The following is a 19,757-nucleotide window of genomic DNA, read 5'->3' as shown; positions in this document are numbered from 1 at the left end:
GGAGGGCGTTGTACACAGACTCACATGGAAGGAAGACAGGTTTTGCTGCCCTCAGTCGTTTGAAGCAAGCGCCACGACAAGGCGGCGCACCAATAGTAAACATGGCCAGGCCAGGTTACAAATGGGGAAAGGACTCAAACAATTTAACCACGCATGTATTACTGAACAGCGGCACTACTCTGTTACTACAATGTGAATTCATGACGTCACAGAGCTCCCCCTACGACTATAGGCCACCATGCATCTCACACATATTAATTCCGCACCCACGGATCGAAAGCAAGAAAAAGCCAAAGGAAAATACGTATTGGACAGTGACCCGTGCAATGGCGAAGGTACAGAACCGATCACGTTGTTGGGTGTGTATGCATTTTCCTCACACCAGTACGACAGGGATAGAAATGGTAGTGCTGCCCCTGTCCCTACGAGATATGTGCTCAGGACCCTTGCGTACCCCATGTCTGACCACAACCTTGGAACTGATAGGCCCAAAATCCCCAGCAGTGTGTTCCCGGGAGTTTCGATATACCCCACCCATTAAGCAGGCTTTGTTAGACAAACCACCTGATCCAGTCTGGGTGACAGAGCAAAAGGGACGGGTGTGTCTTATAGGAAAGGGACACGTTCAGATGGGAACCTCGGAATGCACCCATACCCTGCCATCCGACACCAGATCGAGAGAAAAGGGAGGCCCCCTTGTAATAACCATAGATGACCAAGCCCAGCATAACGTAACCAAGCTAACCATATCTTGGGGAGCACCAAGCGCCACCCGCGTTGAGATCAGTAAATGCATGGCCTCGGCCCTTATCCCACCCCATGGAGTGATGTTTATTTGCGGAAATAAGGCATATCCATACTTACCCGACCAGTGGGGAGGGACTTGTTATCTGGGATCCATTTTTCCCAAGGTAAATTTGGTAGATCATTTTAATGAAACAGGGTACACCCCTACCCACGAGAGGAAGAAACGATTCTCTCTTTGGAACCCGGATGGAACAGTAAGACTGGACGGACGCTGGTGGCAGGTCCTACTAGGAGCATTTTTTCCCCAAGCGGGAGTGACTATGAATGATTGGCGAATAGATAGTCTCGCATTAGTAATGGAACGAATTGGAAACGAAACTCGAATCGCAGAACTACAATTGGAAGACGAATTAGTGCATATGCGAACAATGGTGATGCAGAATCGAGTGGCTTTGGATATGTTGTTAGCAGAAAAGGGAGGAGTATGTGGGGTAATTGATGGAAAATGCTGCACATATATCCCAGATCACTCGGAAGGCATAGAGGCCTCAATCATTCGGCTTAAGGCCGCGACCCAGGATCTCACGGATAGCCGAAAGGAAAGGGAAGAAGCCAATAATGTATGGTCCAGCATATCAGCCTGGTTCAGAGGATGGACAGGGGTCATTGTAAAATGGCTATTGACAGGCCTGACCATAATCATGGGAATCGTACTCACCGTAGTTATAATGAAATCCCTAATCATGATTTGTGTGAGAAAATGTTTCACAGGATGGACCCCATCCACCACCACCAACGGGATGTTACTTTCACTATATGGGAAGGATCCAAAGGCCATTGGTGAACCGGCCAACTCTATCGTCTCGGACCCCCACGATTGGGTTGATGGCCTCGACGTTTCGTGGCAAGAGGATGTGGCTTTAGGGATCTATGATTCCTGGCTTGCAATCGATGAACCTATTGATGCTTGGGATTCTGATAATGATTATGATTTTAGTTGGGATGATTTAACCTGTGATTTAGAAAGTGTAGGTTCTTTTAAAAGTTATTGCTATTATGCCAGCAGTGAGGAGCGGATGGCAAACATGTATCCGGGATATCCGGGAGAACCACCCTCACCACCACTTACACCACCCATAACAACCACTTTGGGATCGTCTCAGCTTAAAACACCCAACACTTTGAATACTGACGTTGACACAGACTATGTGGAGATGGAGATTTGTGATTATGAGGAGATGGATATTGGTGATGACGAATGTGCCTCCTTTTCTTCCACAGAGCAATCACATGTACAAGGCTTGATGGCATTGGACGTCGATTGTTTGCCCTGATTCGCGAGGACCACGCCTGCATAAGGAGGGCCCCAAATCTGGCTGGCAACTGGATCGCACCTACGCCGTGCCGAGGGTGGATTCGGGATCTGGCCGGGCGGCAGCAATCTCCTAACCAGGCGTCGTCGTCGCGAATTATGGCTAACAATTTATGCGTTGAATGTTAGACGGCCAGTTAGGGCCGGTATCTTTCTTTGAGCATGCGTGATGCTGTGTCGCGCCTGGCATGTGACTAATTGGGATGCTGACCACTAGGGTATACGGTGTCTTTCCAAGGAGTTGTCATGTAAAGACAAAGGGAGGAACTGTTAGCCATTAGGGTTTAAACCCCATGACTCAATTGATCATAACATCTGAAATTATATATCGTGCTTCTGAAAACTGATTTGAACTCAGCTGCAGGCAGAGGCGGGTGGACAAAATGTGGTTTCGAGACTCGAGGTGCAGGGTGGATCCTTAGCCCAATAAACAAGTCCTTGAATGTATGTGCCAGACAGTAGATAATATGCTCACCGCCCACGTACAGGGAAAACATGTTGCCAAACGCCTTCTTCACAAAGGGAATAATTAATTATATATCTTTGTAGTTTCTAGTATGTCTCCTAAATCAAGGACGTAACCAACCTTGGAAAGAAATATAGACATTACACATCCTTTGATTGTTGTGTATTCAGCATGTGTATTCAATCATTATCCTATGCTTACATCTTTTTTGTCTAAGTTTGGCCTTCTTCAGGAAGGGACGATGGTAGGTGGGTCTTTATGGCCCAGTTTTGCTTTGTCTTTAGCGCAGATTCTTGTCTGATATTTTGCTATATATGAAATGCCTTTTTGCTTATTTTGCAGCGAGTGTCTCGAGAAATTGCCCGCTGCATGTCAGGCGGTGCATTTTTGAGCCTTGCTCCACACTGTGTGTTTGTAATCGATTTCATTAAACATTGTTGCTCTGATCTTCTTCTTCTTCCTTCCCTTGAGGTCTTCGACCGACAGATCTACATACATATATACAGTGCCAAAAGAAAGTCTACACCCCCTTTCAACATTTTCACCTTTTGTTCCCATACATCCTGGAATTTAAATGCATTAAATCAAACTTTTTCTGCCTTTATTTACACATCGTAACCCACAACTTCCAAGTGAAAAACAAACTACAAATTTCAGAAAATTAATTAAAATACAAAACGAGATAATCTTGGTTGGATAAGTGTCCATCTCCCTTATAATAGAATTGTAAATTAGCTCAGGTGTAACCAATCACCTTCGAAATCACACACCAAGTTAATTGGCCTCCACCTGTGTTAAATTGTGGTGATTCTGAATATTTCAGAATAAAATCAGCTGTTCCTGTACGTTTCCTCTGCTGGATAGTGCATTTTACAGCAAAGACTCAACCATGAGCACCAAGGAGCTTTCAAAATACCTCCAGGATAATGTTGTGGAAAGGCACAAATCAGGGGATGGATATAAAAATATTTCAAAGGCCTTGAATATCACATGGAGCACAGTCAAGACAATCATTAAGAAGTGGAAGGCGTACGGTACCACCAATACCCTGCCTAGATCAGGCCGTCCCTCCAAATTGGATGACCAACCAAGGAAGAGACTGATCACAGAGGTCACCAAGAGGCCAATGACAAATTTGAAAGAGTCACAGGCCTTTATGGCAAAGAATGGTCACTGTGTGCATGTGACAGCAATATCACAAGCACTCCACAAGTCCGGCCTGTATGTTAGGGTTGCAAGAAGGAAGCCATTACTCAAAAAATCCCACCTTGTTTCCCGTTTGAGGTATGCAAATAACCACTTCAGAGATTCTGAAGCCACGTGCCAAAAAGTTTTGTGGTCTGATGAAATCAAGATGGATCTTGTTTGCGTAAGTGCAAAACATTACGTGAAGCGCAAATGCAACACAGCACATCACACAAAGAACACCATCCCTACTGTGAAGCATGGTGGTGGCAACATCATGTTATGGGGATGTTTCTCATCAGCAGGGACTGGGGAATTTGTCAGGATAGAAGGGAAAATGAATGGAGCAAAATGGAGAAAAATCCTAGAGGAAAACCTGCTGCCCTCTGCAAGAAAGTTGAAATTGGGAGGGAAGTTCACCTTTCACCATGACAATGACCTGACGCACACAGCCAAAGCTACAATGGAGTGGCTGAGGAATAAAAATATTAATGTCCTCAAGTGGCCCAGTCAGAGCCCTGACCTAAATCCAATCGAAAATCTGTGGCATGACTTGAAGATTGCTGTCCATTAACGCTCCCCACACAACTTGTCTGAGCTTGAACAGTTTTGTACAGAAGAATGGGAAAATATTGCCCAATCAAGGTGTGCAAAGTTGGTAGAGACCTACCCAAACAAACTCACAGCTGTAATTGCTGTCAAAGGTGTTTCCACCAAGTATTAACTCAGGGGGTGGACATTTATTGAACCAAGATATTGTTACGTTTGTGGGCGGGGGGTAGGGATACCTTAGTCCAGGTGGAATGCATAGGTAGTGTGCTCTGTCTGCCATGAAGAAGAAGAAACCTCGAATTATCAAAAGCAGGAAATTTGTGTAGACCGGATGTCGGGTAAGCTTGTATCTTCGTCCCCATCAGAGGGGTGGGGCTTGTTAATTAGCAAGGGAATATGGGTAATTAATTCCCTGTTTGTAATTGCCTCTGTCAGCTTTTCCTGTGTTCCTTATGACTGCACTGGACACCTAGCCAGAAATCGACCATTAACCACACTAATTAAAAAACAACCGGAAACAAGGCATCAATCACTATCGCTGACAACACCGACTTGGTGAGCGCACAGGCACAGGCAGGGCCATGAGTTTGTTTTGATTGGATTTTGATTGGCTCAAGGACTGCTAGGATAAGGCTCGCTGATAGGAGCGGAGACGGAGACATTGTGGGATGACGTCAGAGCCTCAAGTACAAAATAGTTTGAGCGGCGGACATTTTTTCTTCTTGAGTTTGGACTTTGTTGGTGAACGGACGCCAAAAAGCTCTCTCAGCATCAACATCCTTTTAGTTCTTCTTGTTTTGGGATTTGGTGGTGAACGGTCGCTATTGCCGTCACGCAAGGAAGCTTCATCGCGAACGGTTGTGTTCCGACATCTTGCTAGTGGTCGTGATGAGGCGGAACTGCGGACGGAGAGCTGCGGTTTCCATGCAGGGATCGTGAGTACAAGCACGGCTGGAGGAGCGAGCTGCACGCGAAGGCCTTTCGCTTCGCACATGGAGCCAGGAGTGAGTGGGCCGCGCAGGAGGCCTACTTCGCGCCAACGAGCGCGTTTCACAGGCAAAGACTTAGAGGCCTCAGAAGATCGTTGATGATTCCTCACGAGATACACCAGCCAATTTGAGTGAAGTGCCCACTAAAGCGCAGCTATTTATTTTCCAGTTATTTTATCCTTTGTCTGTTTTCGGGTCTGTTTTCGGGTCTGTGTGGGAGTGCTCCAATTACGCTCCCAATATATATAGCCATATACAGTAGATATATTTATACATATGTTTATACATACATACATATATATATATATATATATATATATATATATATATATATATATATATATATATATATATATATATATATATATATATATATATATATAATTATATATTGAAGGAACTGCGCTCCAACGCGAGTCGAAAGAATTGACGCGACCAAAGACGGAATTCGTCCGAGTTGCTTTATTGAAACAAAACAGCTCAGGTATTCTGACAAGCCCGTTTTTCGGGCAACAATATATATACACATTTATGTCGGGAAGTTTGCCCGGCAAAAGCTATACCGGGCATGCCCGGGTATCAAGGGCGAGCCTTGGAAAGGCGAGTCTGGACCTGCCCGGGCGTGTTTGGCTGCGGCCTGGCAAGTCGAGGCTGGGCGTGCCCGGGCGCTCTGGGCGGGCACTGGAAAGACGATAGCGGGCATGCCCGGACGCTCTGGGCGAGCCCTGGAAAGGCGATAGCGGGCATGCCCGGACGCTCTGGGCGTGCCCTGGAAAGGCGATAGCGGGCATGCCCGGACGCTCTGGGCGAGCCCTGGAAAGGCGATAGCGGGCATGCCCGGACGCTCTGGGCGAGCCCTGGAAAGGCGAGAGCGGGCATGCCCGGGAAAGACGAGACCGGGCGTGCCCGGGAGGTTCGGGCGTGCCCGGGAACAGTGAGTCCGGCCATGCCCGGGAGAGGCGCGTCTGGCCGTGTTCTGGCCGGTGCAAGGCGATTATGTACATCCAGCGGTAACCGCTACACACGCCCCTCCAGAATCGACCTGCACCGGCAGGGTCAATTTAAGGGGGGTCCGGATGACCCGGCCGAAGCGACCCCTGGAGGGTCGTGGGGAGGGGTCTGACTTGGTGGTGGGTGGTCGAGCGGGGGGAACTGTGGACGGGGGGCGGCCTCGCCGCGGAGGAAGGGCCAACCGTGGTGGTCGGTCGACGTCCATGTGCGCCGGTTTGAGGCGGTCCACAGAAATCCGGTCCGGCCGGCCGCCGAAGTCGACGATGAAAGACTTGTCGCCCCGTCGCAGGACCCGGAAGGGCCCGTCGTACGGCGGCCGGAGTGGCCCCCGGTGCGCGTCATGACGCACAAAGACGTACTCCGCTGTGCGAAGCGCCGGGGGGACATAGGACTGGGGGCCACCGTGGCGGGACGTCGGCACGGGGGCAAATCGTCGGGCGGCCTCCTGGAGGTCCGAGCGCTGGCGAGCGGCGGACCAGGGACTGGTAGCGTCAGGCACGAATTCGCCCGGGACGCGGAGTGGCTGGCCGTAGACGAGCTCGGCGGCGGACGCCTGGAGGTCTTCCTTGGGGGCCGTGCGAAGGCCCAAAAGGACCCACGGCAGCCGGTCGGCCCAACCGTCGTCCTGAAGGCCGGCCATGAGTGCGGCCTTCATGGAGCGGTGAAACCGCTCGCACAACCCATTGGCTTGGGGGTGGTAGGCCATGGTGCGGTGCAGCGTGACCCCCAACGAACGGGCGACCGCGCCCCAAAGCTCAGACGTGAACTGTGGGCCACGGTCGGACGAGATGTCCGCTGGTGCGCCGAAGCGCGCGACCCAGGTGGCGATGAATGCCTGCGCCACGTCGGCGGTGGTGGTGGAGGTGAGGGGCACGGCCTCCGGCCACCTGGTGGTCCTGTCCACCATGGTGAGCAGGTGGGTGAACCCCCGCGAGGGGGGCAGGGGACCCACCAGGTCCACGTGGACGTGGTCGAAACGCCATTCAGGCACGGCGAAAGGTGCCAGCGGGGCCTGGGTGTGGCGGTGGACCTTGGCTCGCTGGCAGGCCGTGCAGGCGTTGGCCCAGTCGTGGATGTTTCGTCGAAGGCCGTGCCAGACGAAACGCGCCGACACCAGCTTCTGAGAAGCTTTCCGGCCCGGGTGAGAAAGGCCGTGGATGGAGGCGAAGATGCGGCGCTGCCAGGAAACGGGCACGATGGGGCGAGGCTGGCCCTGGGAGACGTCGCAGAGCAGGACGGTGCCCGCGAAGGGGATGTCGGCCAGGCGGAGGCCCATGTCCGCCACGCGGAGTGCCTGCACCGAGGCGTCAGTGGTCTGGTCGGCCGCCATGAGCGTGAAGTCCACGCCGAGGTGGACCGCGTTCGCGCTGGCCCGCGAAAGGCAGTCGGCCACGGCGTTGTCTTTGCCGGCGACGTGCTGGATGTCCGTGGTGAACTCCGACACGGCGGAGAGGTGGCGCTGCTGGCGGGCCGACCACGGCTCCGTGACCTTAGCCATTGCGTAGACCAACGGCTTGTGGTCGACGAAAGCCATGAATGGGCGGCCCTCCAGGAGGTGTCGGAAATGGCGAACGGCCAGGAATAGCCCGAGCAGCTCGTGGTCGAACGTGCTGTAGTTTAACTCGTTCGGCCGGAGTTGCCGGCTGAAAAAAGCGAGTGGCTGCCAAACCCCGTCCACCCATTGCTCATGGACGGCGCCCACCGCGTAGTTGGAGGCGTCCGTAGTGAGGGCGATGGGCGCGTTGAGCACCGGGTGAGCCAGCAGCGTTGCGTCGGCGAGGGCCCGTTTGGCACTGGCGAAGGCCGCGTCCATGGCCGCGGACCAAACAATGTCATGCTTGGCCGGCTTGCCCCGGAGGGCCTCGTAAAGGGGCCGCATGAGCTGAGCAGCGCGGGGCACGAATCGGTGATAAAAATTCACCATGCCGAGGAACTCTTGGAGGGCCTTGATGGAACGGGGACGCGGGAACGTGGTGATGGCCTCGACCTTGGTCGGCAGCGGCACGGCCCCGGTCTTGGTGATGCGGTGGCCCAAAAAGTCAACGGTCGTCGCGCCGAAGTGGCATTTGACCGGGTTCACAATTAAGCCGTGCTCGCTGAGGCGACCGAACAGTGTTCGGAGGTGGAGGAGGTGCTCGGCGCGGGACGTGCTGGCGACGAGGATGTCGTCCAGATAGACGAAAAGAAACGGCAGGTCGCGCAGCACGCCGTCCATCAAGCGCTGGAACGCCTGGGCCGCGTTCTTGAGGCCAAACGGCATCCGCAAAAATTCGAACAGGCCGAACGGCGTGATGACGGCCGTCTTCGGGACGTCGGCCGCCCGGACAGGTACCTGGTGGTAGCCCCGTATCAGGTCAATTTTCGAAAAGATGACCCGTCCCGCCAAACGGGCGGAAAAGTCCTGAATATGCGGGATCGGGTACCTGTCGGGGGTGGTAGCGTCATTGAGACGGCAGTAGTCGCCACACGGGCGCCAGCCACCCCCCGGCTTTGGCACGATGTGCAGTGGCGAGGCCCACGCGCTATCGGAGCGCCGCACGATGCCGAGGTGCTCCAACGCGTCGAATTCGGCCTTCGCCACGGCGAGCTTGGCTGGGTCGAGGCGGCGGGCCCTGGCGTAGACCGGCGGGCCCGTAGTGGGTATGTGGTGCTCGATCCCGTGCCGCACCGCGACGGCCGAAAACGTCGGCCGCGTGAGGGCCGGGAATTCCACGAGCAGGCGAGCGAACTCGTTCGTTGCCGGGAGGGCGCACGCCAGTTCGGTCGGCGCGGAGCTGCTCATTGTGCACGCCAGGGAGCTGAAGGTCTCGGCGTGGACAAGGCGACGTCGTTTGACGTCGACCAGCAGCCCGTGCGCGCAGAGGAAGTCGGCGCCCAGCAAAGCCACGGGGACGCTGGCGGTAACAAAAGTCCATTGAAAGCGCTGGCTGCCGAAGCAGAGGGTGACGACGCGTGGGCTGAAAGTGTGTATGGCCGAGCCATTAGCAGCGACCAAAGAGGGGCCGCAAACTGCGTCCAGCCTGTCCTGCTCGGAGGCAGGTATGATGCTCAGTTGGGTGCCGGTGTCGCACAGGAAACGCCGTCCAGACGCTTTGTCCCGAATAAACAGCAAGTTGCCCGAGTGGCCGGCGCTCATGGCTGGGAATGAACGCCAGCCCGGCCGTTTCCCGACCTGCCGAAAGTGCACGGGGGCCGGCACGTCCGAGCCTTGTGTCCGAACCTGGCGTGGTAATAACACCACGCCCGGTCAGGTGGAGGCCCCGGCCGTTGTGTCGGAAGCGGGCGGTGCGGCGTGGCGGCCGCCAGTTGCACCGGCAGTTCGGCCTCCAACCGCGCAGGGCGCTCGGGCGTCGTGGGCGTCGCCTCGGACGGCGGCGGGCTCCAGGTAACCGCGCCGATGTGCTGGCCCGCCAAGGAGATCTTATCGGCTTCCCTGGCGAGGGCGCGGGAATCCGTGATCAACGTGCCAGCCAGGGCGAGGCGTACCGGGTTAGGCAGCTGACGGAGGAACAGCTCCCGGAACAGGAATGCCGGAGAGCGCTCGCCGAGCAACGAGAGCATATAGTCCATGCGCTCGGACGGGCGCGTGTCGCCGAGCTCGGGCAGGTCAAGCAGGCGCCGTGCGCGTGCTGCCGGTGAGAGGGCGAAAGCGCCGAGGAGGAGCGTCTTCAGCGCGTCGTATTTGTCAGCAGCCGGCGGGTGCTGGAGGAGGCTCAAGGCGCGGGCCGCGGTGGTGGAACCGAGCGCCGCCACAACATGGTGGAAGCGGGTGTCGTCCGCGGCGATGCCTCGCAGGGCGAACTGGGAGTCCGCCTGGGCGAACCAAACAGCCGCGTGAGTCTCCCAGAAGGTAGGCAGTTTAAGCATCACTGCCGTATCCATGTCGGTAGGTCACCAATGAAGGAACTGCGCTCCAACGCGAGTCGAAAGAATTGACGCGACCAAAGACAGAATTCGTCCGAGTTGCTTTATTGAAACAAAACAGCTCAGGTATTCTGACAAGCCCGTTTTTCGGGCAACAATATATATACACATTTATGTCGGGAAGTTTGCCCGGCAAAAGCTATACCGGGCATGCCCGGGTATCAAGGGCGAGCCTTGGAAAGGCGAGTCTGGACCTGCCCGGGCGTGTTTGGCTGCGGCCTGGCAAGTCGAGGCTGGGCGTGCCCGGGCGCTCTGGGCGGGCACTGGAAAGACGATAGCGGGCATGCCCGGACGCTCTGGGCGAGCCCTGGAAAGGCGATAGCGGGCATGCCCGGACGCTCTGGGCGTGCCCTGGAAAGGCGATAGCGGGCATGCCCGGACGCTCTGGGCGAGCCCTGGAAAGGCGATAGCGGGCATGCCCGGACGCTCTGGGCGAGCCCTGGAAAGGCGAGAGCGGGCATGCCCGGGAAAGACGAGACCGGGCGTGCCCGGGAGGTTCGGGCGTGCCCGGGAACAGTGAGTCCGGGCATGCCCGGGAGAGGCGCGTCTGGCCGTGTTCTGGCCGGTGCAAGGCGATTATGTACATCCAGCGGTAACCGCTACAATATATATATATATATGGTCACGTGAAAAAGTAAGTACACCCCATGAAATGTTTTTTACATCTCAATTTCCCGATTATATATAATTATATATCCATATCTATCCCTCCTACTCATCCATGTATGCCACTCTGGGTAATGTGGATTGAAGTGATCGATGATGGTTATTGAAACATCTATCATGTTTAATGTTTGCATGTGCATACACTGTATAAACTGTGTATGCACAGAAAGCTACATGCACTGCACTGTACGTATAAAAGGTTGTTCCTTCAAAAGAACCATTAGCCACAACTGATACATATACATGGTAGTGGAACCCATCCCCCCCCCCCCCCCCCCTCCCAATACCTTAAACTAGTTTGGTTATTAAATATTTATGAACACTTTTCATAAGTTTTTAAATACTTTCAATGAGGATGCTGCAGAAAAAAAGGAACGACAAAGGATTAAAATAATGTTATTGAAGAAGAAGAAGAACCCATGTTCATTTTGTTCTGTTTCATCGAGGATGCCACCCACAACACCTGCAACCTCTGCCAGGCCACTCCACACACAACAAAACACGTTATGGAAGACTGTACGGTGCTGTCTCCACTTAGGCACAACAAGATCGATGTGAGGAATCTGGGAGCTCACTCCTGGGAGATTGATCGGCTATCTCCGTGCAGTGGGCCTGTTTAAGCAGAGCTGACCGGGGTTATCCAACAACATCTCATCAATGTACATGCACTGCACGCAGAAAAGCCTTCTTATTCATGGTAAGTATTACTTATTTGATCTCATTTTACTCAATTCTTCTTGTTTTTCGATTAAATGGCTTGTTTTTTTTATTTACTAATGATTTGTGGACTTAAATTTTGGGAAGGGGTTTGGGGTGGAACATACAGTGCATTCAGAAAGTATTCAGACCCCTTCACTTTTTTCACATTTTGTTATGTTTCAGCCTTATGCTGAAATCATTTAAATTCATTTTTTCCCTCATCAATCTACACTCGATACCCCATAATGACAAAGAGAAAACAGGATTTTAGAAAGTTTTGCAAATTTATTAAAAAGAAAAAACTGAAATATCACATTTACATAAGTATTCAGACCCTTTGCTATGACAGTTGAAATTTATCTCAGGTGCCTCCCATTTCTCTTGATCATTTTGAGATGTTTCTACACCTTGATTGGAGTCCACCCGTGGTAAATTCAATTGATTGGACATGATTGGGAAAGGCACGCACCTGTCTATATAAGGTCTCACAGCTGGCAATGCATATCAGAGCAAAAACCAAGCCATGAGGTCGAAGGAACTGCCTGCAAAGCTCAGAGACAGGATTGTGTTGAGGCACAGATCTGGGGAAGCCTACAAAAAATCTCTGCTGCATTGAAGGTTCCCAAGAGCACAGTGGCCTCCATAATTCTTAAATGGAAGAAGTTTGGAACAACCAGGACTCTTCCTAGGGCTGGCCGCCCGGCCAAACTGAGCAATCGGGGAAGAAGAGCCTTGGTAAAAGAGGTGACCAAGAACCCGATGGTCACTCTGGCTGAGCTCCAGAGATCCTGTGTGGAGATGGGAGAAACTTCCAGAAGGACAACCATCACTGCAACACTCCACCGATCTGGGCTTTATGGCAGAGTGGCCAGACGGAAGCCTCTCCTCAGTGAAAGACACATGAAAGCCCGCTTGGAGTTTGCAAAAAAGCACCCAAAAACTCTCAGACTGTGAGAAACAAGATTCTGTGGGACAGTTTCACAGCAATCGGACAGGCGGTTTCAGAGAAAATACTTTTTTAAAGAGCCACAGTCATGAAATTTGTTGGAGATATGTTTTGGAGAATGATATGTCTGACTCATTCGTACAAAAATAAATAATAATTAGGAGAAAATAAGCTGGATAACCTTGTTTTGAAATCGGACTATTTTCCTTACGTTATGCAAATGAGCTATTTCCGTCTATTCACGTGACTTCACTGGTGCACAACTCATTGATGGACGCGTACATCTGCATTTCATCACAGATTATTCTAGCATTCAAGATGCCGATATACTAAAGCTTCTAACTGTTCAAATTGTCGAGAAATTTGCCCACAGAACTCGGAAGTCGTTATTTTGCATCCATGACCCACGAAAAGAGCGTCAACGACCGTGTGCTTTGTGGTAAAAAAAACAACCTAGGAACAACCAAATTCAACATCAAAACGTATTGTTACGTTTGTGGGGGTAAACAAAGAAATACCTTTGGAAAGATAGAAATGTGTAGTTTAGAATGCTCCGTATGCCACGATGAAGCCACGGCTTGGGGAGAGGAGGGGTGGGAAGGGGGGACATGCTGCTTCTGCTGTCTCAACAATGGATGGAGATCCTCAATATCAAACAGGAAATTAGAGCTGGCACCCTGCTCTGCTCACCAAACTCTCCTCCTATGGTATCCAAGGAAATCTCCACGCATGGCTTGCGGACTTCCTCCCTGGTTGTAATCAATGTGTGGCCATGAATGGATTTCTCTCATCTCCCCTTCCTGTTCAGGCTGGAGTTCCCCCAGGTAGTGTTCTGGGCCCTATGCGTTTTCTGGTCTTCATCAATGATCTCTCCGACTCTCTGGAAAATCCTCTCTATCTCTTTGCTGATGACTCCACTCTCTGCCGCTCCATACCCCATCCCTAAGATCGGCAGTCTGCAGCCTCCTCACTCTCTGCAGACCTGGACAAAATCACAGACTGTTCAAACAGGTGGAACATGTCTTTCAATCCTGACAAATCTCACACTCTTACAATGTCTCTCCGAAAAGACCATCTGGACAACCCTCCCATCTACTTTCTCAACAATCCTCTCCAAGAAGTTCTGTCACTCAAGATCTTGGGTCTCGCAATCTGCCATGATCTTTCCTGGGAAAACCACATTCACTGTCTGGGCATCCTCCGTCATGCGTAGTCCTTCCTTGGCACACCTGAGCTCCTCACCAATACAAGGCTTTCATCTGCAGCTCAATGGAATACTGCTCTCCCCTCTGGGCTGGTGCTCATGCCTCACACCTAGCTCGACTTCATGCTGTTGAAACCAAAGTTTTCAGAATCATTGGAATCTCTCACAATGAAGCTAACTCTGAGGGCCTTTCACTCACTCTCCACAGGCAGGGTGGTGGTCTTTCTGTCTTTCACCGACTCCTCTCTGGCCTAGCCCCCCCCCCCATCCCTGTCTGTGCTCTGTCCCCCAAATACTCCTACAGGTCGCACAAGATCTGCCAGCAACCATCTTCTGGTGAAACTGCCAAAATAAAGACCCTCTGCTTCACTCTTTCATTCCTCTTTTCTCCCGCCTCTGAAACAAACCCCCTCACTCTCTTCAATCCCACTCCTCCCTCCAGGTATTTAAAACAGCTGTTCACCACCATCTCTTGTCTTCCCTCATCCAAAAGCTTGATCTTTTCTACCCCCGTTAATGCACCCCAGATCCACTTTTCTGAAATACCGACTTCTTTACTGGAAGTCCTGACTGTGTCCATGTGTTTTTTACCTTTCCCACACCCCCCACCCTCCTTCCCACACCTCCTCCCTCCAAACCCTCTCCCTCCCTCACATCTACTGATGTCCCTGTTCTCTTCTGTTGTGCTTGTGTGCAGCCAGGAAATTGAGGGCTCAGTAAAACAATGATAGCACTGTAATGGGACTCATGCACTCACAATGCCGCCAGGGCCGACAGAAACATTATTTGCCGATCGGCAAGGGAACGATGTCATCCGAACATTCCCGAATAGAGATTCGACTCCGCCTCTCGACGACTCGTAAAGAGGAGGCCACGCCCAGGCCTTCATGATTGTTGGAGGCATGATAGGATGATTGAGTAGCACTCGATGATTGGACAGCGTGTGGCATCAGCGTGGAACATTCAAGAGCTGGAGGGAAAAAGACACCATCTCACCATCTTGGTCTCTTTTGTGCTGGCGGTTGTTGGAGGCATCACATTTCCTTCTTGTGGTCCTGGCGTTTGTTGGAGGCGGTCACATTTTGTGTTTGTTCTGGCTTGGTCGTGGACGGTGCCACATCTTTGGCTCGTGCGCACTTGTGGAAAGGGACTGATCAAGAGAGGTTCGTGGCAGTCAGCATCGCGAGAAGACCACATCGCGAAAAGACCCGGGTACACGACATTCAAAATATCGTGTTTGCGAAGACCACTTCAAGCTGTCAGCATTCGTATTTGATCAACAGGTTCACTACCTAGGAAACAAGCATTGAGAATTGCTGATACACGATGCTGTACCGACACCTTTTAGCCACAAATCCTACACAGTTTCCCCATAATGACCATCTACTGTTTGGAGACATAATGCTGAAATACAAAGAAGATATTTTATTTTAATTCTTTTTATTCTCCATAATATTATCCTTTGCAACTTCATCGATGTCGCTAGTTGTGTAGAGACAGTCCACTAGTAATGTAGATACTACCACTACGTTATATTCAGCAAATATAGTAGAGAGGTACTGCCGACGGCCCCGTCCCCAAACAGTCAACTCCACACGTTTTTTCATGATTTTTGCAATAAACATCTTTCCAATAAAGTTATATGATCAAAAGGGTTCTTCCCCTTTCTCTATCAGTAAGTAAAAATAAAAGTAGCCATTGATTGATTGGTATATTACTGATTTCGGCTTCTCGGTCTTCAGCTTCCAGAGCTGTCCACTTGGCCGACTAGTATTTTGCTGATGCCGGCAGAGTGTACCGGACTAGACACGTGCGAGAGTTACGTGTTGATGTGAGCCAAGCTCCAAAATGGTCCTAAAGATGTTATCTTAGTCCCGATCCAGAATTAAACACAGGATGACGAACATTTGCTGGTTTGATAATATCTCCATACAATAGTGATTTTGAGTTTCCGTCCAAACAACACCACTTTTATCCATCCCAAGGTGGGTGGGGAGTTTAATAAACCTTGATTTCCTTGGCACACCTTGGCACAATAAATCCTTGGCACACCTGAGCTCCTCACCACATACAAAGCTTTCATCCGCAGCTCAATGGAATACTGCTCTTCCCTCTGGGCTGGTGCTCCTGCCTCACACCTAGCTCGTCTTCACGCTGTTGAAACCAAAGCATTCAGAATCATTGGAATCTCCCGCGATGAAGCTAACTCCAAGGGCCTCTCACTCACTCACCGCAGGCAGGTTGGTGGTCTTTCCGTCTTCTACTGACTCCTCTCTGGCCTTGCCGCCCCCCCCCCCCCCAGCTCTCTCTGGGCTCTGTCCCGCAAATATTCCTACAGGTCGCACAAGATCTGCCTGCAACCCTCTTATGGTCAAACTGCCAAAATCAAGACTCTCTGCCCACCTTCACTCCTTCATTCCTCTTTTCTCCCACCTCTGGAACAAACTCCCTCACTCTCTTCAATCCCACTCCACCCTCCAGGTCTTTAAAACAGCTGTTCACCACCATCTCTTATCTTCCCCCATCCAAAACCTTGATCTTTTCTACCCCCGCTAATTTCACCCCAATTCCACTTTTTTGAAATACCAACTTCTGTCCTGGAAGTCCTTGGTGTCCTTGTGTTTTATACTTCTCCCTCCCCCCCCCCCCCCCCCTTCCCACGCCACCTCCCCCCCAAGCCCTCTCCCTTCCACACATCTCCCTGCTCTCAAATGTTGTGTTTGTGTGCTTCCCCTTCTCTCCCCATCTTGTCTTCCGCTCCCCCTTTTTATATATTTTGTTTGTCTGGTTGATTTGTTTGTGAAGTAAATGTTAGCTCTTTCACGAGCCTCGATTCAGTATACAAAAAAAAAAAAAAAAAAAAAAAAAAAAAAAAGCTCAATACATTTGTCTGTATTTGTTTATACTAGGGCATGCCCGTACTATATATATATCTAAAATTATATCCCCCCCCCTCTATTTACATGAAATGGTTTGGTCCATTCGCAAAGCCAAAGCGAACGGCTTGCGAGTACGGTGACAATCCCCCCCCTCTATTTACATGAAATGGTTTGGTCCAAAGCGAACGGCTTGCGGAGTTTGGTAAATAAATCGCCATAGCTCGGTAACTACTTCTCCGATTAATATGAAACCTTGAAAAGGCACATCCTCGGGTCCCCAGCAATATACCTGGCAAGTTTAAAGTATATCGGACCCGTGGTTGTCGAGAAACAGCGGTCACAGACAAACACACAGACAAACACACACACACACAGAGATTACTGGAATTATAGATAGACTAGGGCATGCCCGTACTATATATATATCTAAAATTATATCCCCCCCTCTATTTACATGAAATGGTTTGGTCCATTCGCAAAGCCAAAGCGAACGGCTTGCGAGTACGGTGACAATCCCCCCCCTCTATTTACATGAAATGGTTTGGTTCATTCGCAAAGCCAAAGCGAACGGCTTGCGAGTACGGTGACAATCCCCCCCTCTATTTACATGAAATGGTTTGGTCCAAAGCGAACGGCTTGCGGAGTTTGGTAAAGAAATCGCCATAGCTCGGTAACTACTTCTCCGATTAATATGAAACCTTGAAAAGGCACATCCTCAGGTCCCCAGCAATATACCTGGCAAGTTTCAAGTATATCGGACCCGTGGTTGTCGAGAAACAGCGGTCACAGACAACACACACACACACACACACACACACACACACACACACACACAGACATACACACAGAGATTACTGGAATTATAGATAGATTACGAGTGATTGTAACATTGTATTTTGTCATATTAATGCTATCGTATTCATTTGTGATTGGAAGAATGCTGTTTGGAATGAAAATATGGAGGTATTGAGTATAAAGCAAAGTAAGGAAATGATATGAGGGTGGAGGTTTCCACCCGTGACATTCGTGGATTTGGCATATCTTATAATGGAGCAAACGTATATGGTGATGTTTGTAAATCTATTTGTGACCAAAACGTCTCCTCTTCCAAAAAATTAACACCCAAAACACAGTCTGTGAACTCTTAATTACGTACTGTTGGAATATACATTTTGACCCAATTAATGCTGAGACCCCTCAGACCTTTGACGACCCTTTAAGTCCCCGAAGTCCCTCAAGACCACCAAGACACCTGAAGATCCAAAATACCCTTAAAGACTGCAAAGACCTAAAGTACCATTAAACACCCAAATGACCCAAAATACCATGAAGACCCAAAATCCCCTGAAGACCCAAAACACACAAAGATCTGAAAGACCCCAAAGATCCTTAAAGACTCAGAGGAACCAAAAGACCCTTAAGACCCTTAAGACACAAAAGACCATGAAGACTCAAAATACCACAAAGACCACAAAGGCTGCTGAGACCCAAAACACCCCAAAGACCCAAAATACCCTTAAAGGCCCAGAGGATCCTAAAGACCTTGAAGACTCAAATGCCCTGAAGAACCAAAAGACGCTGAACACCCAAAACACCATCAAGACCCAAAAGAGTCCAAAGACCCAAAAGACCCCGAATACCCAAAACACCCTGAAGACCCAAAACACCCTGAAGACCCAAAACACCCTGAAGACCCCAAAGACCCGAAGACCCAAAATACCCTTAAATACCCAGAAGAACCAAAATACCACCAAAGACCCTTCAAGACCCAGAGGAACCAAATACCCAAAAGCCCCTGAAGACCCCAAAAACCCAAAAATACCCTGAAGACCCCAAAGACCCAAAACACCCCAAAACACCCCAAAGACCCAAAACACCCTGAAGCCCCAAAACACCCTGAAGACCCAAAACACCCTGAAGACCCAAAACACCCTGAAGACCCAAAACACCCTGAAGACCCAAAACACAATGAAGACCCAAAACACAATGAAGATCCAAAACACAATGAAGACCCAAAACACAATGAAGACCCCAAAAACCTGGAAGACCCAAACGAGCCTTAAATAACCTGAAGAACAAAAATACCCCAAATACCCTTAAAGACCCAGAGGAACCAAAATACACAAAAGCCCCGAAAGACCGAAAAATACCCTGAAGACCCCGAAGACCCAAAACACCCCCAAAGACCCAAAATACCCTGAAGATGCAAAATACCCTTAAATACACCGAAGACCCTGAAGACCTTTAAAGACCCAAAATACCACAAAGGCCCAAAATACCACAAAGACCCTGAAGACCCTGAAGATCATTAAAGACCCAGAAGACCCAAAATACCCCAAAGGCCATTAAATATCCTGAAGACCCAAAATACCCTAAAGACCTAAAACACCCTGAATATCCAAAAGACCCTTAAAATCTCTGAAGAACCAAAATACCCCGAAGACCCAAAACACCCCAAATACCAAAAACACCCTGAAGCCCCAAAACACCCAAAAGACCCAAATGACCCGAAAGAGCCTGAAGCCCCAAAATATCCCAAAGACCCAAAATACCCCAAAGACCCAAAAGACCCAAAATACACCAAAGACCCAAAATACCCTTAAAGGCCCAGAGGATCCAAAAGACCTTGAAGACCAAAAGACCATGAAGACCCAAAAGACCCTGAAGACCCAAAACACCCTGAAGTTGCCAAAGACACTGAAGACCCAAAATACCCTTAAATACCCTGAAGAACCAAAACACCCCAAAGATCCTTAAATTTTGATGCGCAAGATTGGAGGTCACGTTTTTTTGAAGCTGCTCCGTGCGCTCACGTTTGCGAAGTTAATTAATTTTTCACAATTGTGTCTCACATCCCTGTCTGTGCTCTGTCCCCCAAATACTCCTACAGGTTGCACAAGATCTGACTGCAACTCTCTTATGGTTAAACTGCCAAAATCAAGACTTTCTGCTCACCTTCACTCCTTCATTCCTCTTTTCTCCCGCCTCTGGAACAAACGCCCTCACTCTTTTCAATCCCACTCCACCCTCCAGGTATTTAAAACAGCTGTTCACCACCATCTCTTATCTTCCCCCATCCAAAACCTTCATCTTGCTACCCCCGCTAATTTCACCCCA

The sequence above is a fragment of the Myxine glutinosa genome, chromosome 3, assembly GCF_964187855.1.
Source record: "Myxine glutinosa chromosome 3, kmMyxGlut1.1, whole genome shotgun sequence".
Lineage (NCBI taxonomy): Eukaryota > Metazoa > Chordata > Myxini > Myxiniformes > Myxinidae > Myxine > Myxine glutinosa.
This window is presented reverse-complemented; position numbering follows the sequence as displayed.